General features: G+C 42.3%; 1 long non-coding RNA gene across 1 annotated transcript in view; it reads left to right on the top strand.

Moving 5' to 3' along the window:
- LOC117799100 overlaps positions 1–4,592 on the top strand; it is a 6,943-nt gene extending 2,351 nt beyond the window's left edge. The window contains exon 3 of the long non-coding RNA XR_004622939.1: positions 4,530–4,592. This is a non-coding gene — a long non-coding RNA (uncharacterized LOC117799100). The remainder of the gene's footprint in view (positions 1–4,529) is intronic.
- The last annotated feature ends 2,094 nt before the right edge of the window (positions 4,593–6,686 follow it).

Genomic DNA, 6,686 nt, shown 5'->3' on the forward strand with positions numbered 1-6,686 from the left:
TACTTTCTTTTCTGCTTTTCTTGGTGCTTCTTTTATTGCATTAATTTTTTCTATTTCTGCCAGCTACGTATTCTCTGTTTTTCAATAGACAACATCAAGAGCACATAATTTCAGGATTTTAAGGAATCTTAGAGATGAATGAATCAAAATACCCTCCCGTACTGCAATCTATGCTTAACATCCTTACCAAGTGGTTGTTTATTTATTTATTTTTTGTTTATATATTCTTTTTTTAATGATTTTTTATTATATTATGTTAGTCATCATACAGTACATCCCTGCCAAGTGGTTGTTTAAATGCAGAATTTGAAACTCAAAAGAGATTAAAGTGATCTATTTGGCTATGATAAGTGACAAGAGTGAGCTTTAAATTCAGGTTTCTTCCTTTTTCTTCATCTAGTGGGTGAATGTTTTAATAATAGAAAGATGGGGAGTGGGTCTAGTAAACACAGTGAAAGTGGGTTAGGAAGGAGTTAGCAGGGGAGGCTAAGTTTCAAGAACAACAACGTTGGGTTGGATAGGAATAAGAGTTTTAGAAAAGATGTCAGAATATTGGGTTTTATGGTAAGTGAGATAAAGATGCATTACAGGAAGGAAGGATACACACACAAAGGAATGAAGGACACAGGATATTGGGAGTTGTGTAGAAAGGCATATTAAAATAGAGGATTCAAGAGAATCCTGAGCAGCTTTTTTGTTTGTTGGTTTAATTGAGCGAACTAGAATACTTCAGGTTTTCTGTTGAGAGATATTAAAATCATTTGAGCCACTGAGAAGAGTCTTTTTACAGAATATAGGAATGTGATACCATCTACTTCCACTCCAACTTACAGAGAGTGGCTTCGATCCTCTTGAGTAATAGGGGGAATGGAGATTCTGAACTATCTAGATTTATGGCCCAGGGTAGTGGTCTCCTCACTCTACCTCTTTACCTAATTCTTTGATGCCCTTCCCATGTACATGGAGGGTTTGGTGGGGTGGGACTGGGTGTCATATCCATAACAAAGCTTCATTTGGGTAGTTGGTAACATGTCTATGTGACATGACTCCATGGATGACTGAAACTCCATGCAGCTTGTTCTCCAGGAGCATCAAATGGCTCCTACTGTTGGTCATTTGAGCTTATCCTTGTTTTGGGAGCCTGTGCTTTCATAGTCTAGAGATTTAATGGTTGGAGAGTACCACTGAGCCCTGCAGAAGAGTGATCTCGGAGTGGGAGCTCACAGAAAAAGACTATTAGGCAGTGTCTAGGGAAATAGAGGNTAATAAGGGCATGGCTACCAGGACTTTATTTTTTATAGCAGTCTCTCTTCTTCGGGATCTGAGTGCCTATAAAGGTTTTTAAGGTCTTGCTAGTTTATATAGGGCAGGACCTGTGTAGGAAAGAAGTTGGACCTTCTAATTTTTAATCTTTTAATCTCTCTGGGAAGAGTATTCACACTAATAACATAAATTTGTGTATTTATTTATTTAAATTGAAGCATAGTTGATACACAGCGCTGTGTTAGTTTCTGGTGTACAACATAGTGATTCAACAACTGTGTATGTTACACCATGCTTAGCACAAGTGTAGTTACTATCTGTTACTGCATAATGCTATTACAGTACCACTGACTGTGTACCCTATGCTGTACTTGTATCCCTGTGACTTCCTATAACTGGAATCCTGAACCTCCCATTCCCCTTCGCCCGTGTTGTCTGTCTGCCACCTCCTTCCCTTCTGGCCATACAGAATTCTCTGTATTTCTGGGTCTGTTTCTGTTTTTTGTTTGTTCATTTGTTCGGCTTTCTAGATTCTACATATAAGTGAAATCATGTAGTATTTGTCTCTCTCTGTCTGACATATTTCACTTAGCATAATATCCTCTAGGTACATCTACATTGTTGCAGAAGGCAAGATCTCCTCCTTTTTTATGGCTAGGTAACATTCTCTGGGTGTGTGTGTGTGTGTGTGTGTGTGTGTGTTAAATCTGTGGTTGGACACTTGGGTTGTTTCCATATCTTGGCTGTTGTAAATAATGCTGCAATAAACATGGGGATGCATATATCTTTTCAAATTAGTGTTTTCATTTCTTTGGGGAAGTATTAAATAACCAGTAGTGGAATTACTGGATCATATGGTATTTCTATTTTTAATTTTTGAAGGAACATCCATACTGTTTTTCACAGTGGCTGCACCAGTTTCTATCCCGAACACCACTGCACAAGGGTCCCTTTTTCTCCACATCCTCACCAATACTTGTTTTTTGTGTTTTTGTTTATAGCCATTCTGACAGGTGAAAGGTGATAATTCATTGTGGTTAACTTTTGTACGATTAACTTTCAAACATTTCAGAGAATTCCTTGCTTGTCACTCTCACTTTTGGGAAGTAAGACTGGGTCTTTACTAGGTATTTCACGTCTTTGGAGAGGTGGAGGCAAAACAGAGAACAAAAACCATTTAAAACCAGAGGCCAAATTTTGAAAGACCTCTACTCAAGAAACTATAAAACATTGATGACAGAAATTGAAGATGACACAAAGAAGTGGAAAGGCACTCNGCAAAGAAGTGGAAAGACATTCTATTCTCATGGATGGGAAGAACACATATTGTTAAAATGTCTATAGTACCCAGCGCAATCTGCAGATTTCATGCAATGCCTATTAAAATACCAACGACATTTCTCACAGAACTAGAACAAACAGTCCTAAAATTTGTATGGAACCCCTGAAGACCTCGAATAGCCAAAGCAATATTAAAAAAGAAAAACAAATTGGAGGTATCACAATTGCAGATTGCAAGTTATAGAACAAAGCTATCATAATCCAAACAGTATGGTACTGGCATAAAAACAGATATAGATCAGTGGAATAAAACAGAAATCCCAGAATGAAACCCATAAGAATATGGTCAATTAATCCTTGATGAAGCAGGAAAGAATATCCAATGGGGAAAAAGTTGTCTCTTCGGGGCGCCTGTGTGGCTCAGTCGTTAGGCATCTGCCTTTGGCTCAGGGCGTGATTCCGGGGTCCTGGGGTCAAGCCCCATGTCAGGCTCCTCCACTGGGAGCCTGCTTCTCCCTCTCCCACTCCCCCTGCTTGTGTTCCCTCCCTCACTGGCTGTCTCTGTCTCTGTCAATAAATAAATAAAATCTTAAAAAAAAAAAACGGTCTCTTCAACAACTCGTGTTGGGAAAACTGCACAGCTACATGCAAAAGAATGAAACTGGACAGAAAAATAAACTCAGAAATGGGTTTAAGAGCTAAATGTGACACCTGAAATCATAAAATACTTGAAGAGCGCACAGGCAATAATCTCTCTGATATTGGCTGTAGTAATATTTTTTTTGCTAGTTCTGTGTCCTGAGGCAAGAGCAGTAAAAGCAAAAATAAACTGTTGGGACGACATCAAAATCAAAAGGTTTTGCACAGTGATGGAATCAAACACAAACCGAAAAGGCAACCTACAGAATGGGAGAAGATATTTGCAGATGACATATCTGATAAAGGGTTAGTATACAAATATGAAGTACTGATAGAACTCAACACCCAAAACACAACCCTGTTTAAAAATGATCAGAAGACAGGAGCAGACATTTTTCCAAAGAAAACATACAGATGGCCAACAGGCATATAAGATGCTTAACATCACTCATTGTCAGGGAAATGCAAATCAAAACTGGGAGATACCACCGCCCACCCTTCAGAATGGCTAAAATCAAAAACACAAGACACAAGTGTTGGCCAGGAGGCGGAGAAAAAGGAACCCTCTTGGACTGTTGGTGGGAATGCAAACTGGTACAGCCACTATGGGAAAAAGTATGGCGTTTCCTCAAAAAGCTAAAAATAGAACTACCCTACAATCCAGTGATTGTACTACTGGGTATTTATCCAAAAAATACAAAAACACCAATTCAAAGGGATACATGCACCCCTATGTTTACTACAGCATTATTTGCAATAGTCAGCCCAAGTGTCCATTGACAGATGAATGGATAAAGAGGAAGTGGTATATATGCACAATGGAATATTATTCAGCCATAGAAAAGAATGAAATCTTGCCATTTACAATGAAATGGGTGGAAGTAGAGAGTATTATGCTAAGTGAGTCTGAGAAAGACGTAAAGCATATGATTTCACTCATGTAGAATTTAAGAAACAATAAAAATGAGCAAAAAAAAAAAAAAAGAGAGAGAGAGAGAGACAGACAAACACAGAAACAGACTCTTAACTATAGAGAACGAATTGATGGTTGCCAGAGGGGAGATGCGTGGGGGAATGGCTGAAAGAGGAGATAGGGAGGAAGGAATGCCCTTGTCATGAGGAGCCCTGGGAGATGTCTGGAATTGCCGAATCATTATATTGTATACATGAAACTAAGAAAGCACTGCATGTTAATGGTACTGGAATTAAAATAAAAACTTAGTAACAAAAACAGAGGCCAAATTTTAATTATATCAAGAAACTTCTTTCAATAAATAGATAGCTGACCTTTCACTCAATTTTTCTTTTTAATGAACTTGGTTTTGTTGTATATTTTTGCTCTAAAGTCTTTCTGTTTGCCATGGTGCCGATGATTCATGGCCTACATCAGATGATGGCGACTTTAATGTNTGATTTTAATATCAAGGTAAAGTACTCTCTTGTGAAATTAATTTTTTTTGCTCTGAATTTAGTTTTGTCAATTATTTACTGTTAAAATTTAGCAGTGGCCTGCCTGTCATCTTTTTATGTTTGTAATGGAAAGTTGGTCAGAACAAACCATTTTACAGAAATATGGCAAGTTGACAATTTTTTTTTTCACTCTGGGAAATACTGAAGGTGGAGGTTGAAGAAAATGGGCTGGAAAATATATAATGACAGGAAAATTACATTGGGAAAAGCTTTCCCATAATGGTGGAAATATGACATTGGTCAAGTATAAGGATTTTTTTTTTCACTTTAGTATTTATTCTTTTTGGCAGTAGGGCTCTAAGTTGCACGTAACGCGCGGCAGGGTTGCCATGGGGACCAGCAGAAACTTTTTTTAGAAAAGTATCGCTAGGGGCGCCTGGGTGGCACAGCGGTTGAGTGTCTGCCTTCGGCTCAGGGCGTGATCCCGGGGTTGTGGGATNGCAAGTTGACAATTTTTTTTTTCACTCTGGGAAATACTGAAGGTGGAGGTTGAAGAAAATGGGCTGGAAAATATATAATGACAGGAAAATTACATTGGGAAAAGCTTTCCCATAATGGTGGAAATATGACATTGGTCAAGTATAAGGATTTTTTTTTTCACTTTAGTATTTATTCTTTTTGGCAGTAGGGCTCTAAGTTGCACGTAACGCGCGGCAGGGTTGCCATGGGGACCAGCAGAAACTTTTTTTAGAAAAGTATCGCTAGGGGCGCCTGGGTGGCACAGCGGTTGAGTGTCTGCCTTCGGCTCAGGGCGTGATCCCGGGGTTGTGGGATCGAGCCCCACCCGCGGGCCCTGGGAGGGAGTCAGCTGGGGCGGGCGACGCGGCCGGGAGGCGTCCTGCGTCCTCAGCCGGCCCCGCCCCCTCAGCCTCTGCCCACCCAGCCCGGTCCGTCCTAACAGTCGCTGTCCGACAACCGCTTCCCCTCGGCTGCTCCCCAGCGGCGGCGCCGGTCAGGAGCGGAGCCGCCGCAGGTAAGCGTGCGCCGGCCTGCGTCCTTGCACCGCCCTCCGTCGCTGCTCGGTCTGCGCGGCGGGCTTAGCGTCTCTGTGCTCGGGGGCGGTTGGGGTCTCCCAACTCCGCGCGGTGCTGCTGTGCGGGACGCCGGGACCCCTGCCCCCGCCTCGTCGCCGCCGTCAGGTAGACGCAGCCCCCACCAGCGCCCCGGGAGGACGGGCTGGCGGGGTGGGCTGGGGTGAGGGGGTGAGCCGGGGCTGGCGGCTGCGGGGTCAACGTGAGGAGGGGGACGTGAAGACGGAAACATTCGGGTGCTCCTGCCGCAGCCCAAGGTGATGGTCACTTCAGAGCCCCCAGCTCGCGGGTTTCTCAAGGATAGGGATTTTTTTTTTTTAAAGATTTTATTTATTTATGTGACAGAGAGAGAGACAGCCAGCGAGAGAGGGAACACAATCAGGAGGAGTGGGAGAGGAAGAAGCAGGCTCCCAGCGGAGGAGCCCGATGTGGGACTCGATCCCGGCACACCGGGATCACACCCTGAGCCAAAGACAGACGCTTAACGACTGCGCTACCCAGGCGCCCCATAGTACAGATTTATTCTGTCCTGGGCCCTGATAATTTTATATCCTGATTATTTCTGGAACCATTCTGTCGGTTCAGGTGTTCTTGCTTCATCTTTATTTTCTGTTACTGTCTTCTAATTCATCTCCCATCTTTTATTACCATGCCCCTCAAATTCATCGCTCTCCACGGCATTTAGAGTGATCTGTCTCAAATGCAAATATGACTATGAACTGTTGAAAAAACATTTGTGTCCGGGTATCTTAAAATTACATATAAAGCTTTCACAATCTTGAATTCTGCAAAGCGCTCTGATCCTTTCTACTGTCTGCCCTTTTCTCTGGCATTCTGAACTGCTGGTGATGTCTTCCTCTTGGATCCCTGTAGTTTAGACAAGTATTTACCCTGTTGTGGGCTTCTTTCCCTTGTCTTACTACAGTCTTGCCTACTCTCCCCATTTTGCACACTCTAACCCCTTTGAATCTGGCTGACCTCACTGTTGTAGTCTCAGTTCAG

The sequence above is a fragment of the Ailuropoda melanoleuca genome, unplaced genomic scaffold, assembly GCF_002007445.2.
Source record: "Ailuropoda melanoleuca isolate Jingjing unplaced genomic scaffold, ASM200744v2 unplaced-scaffold4279, whole genome shotgun sequence".
Classification (NCBI taxonomy): Eukaryota; Metazoa; Chordata; class Mammalia; order Carnivora; family Ursidae; genus Ailuropoda; species Ailuropoda melanoleuca.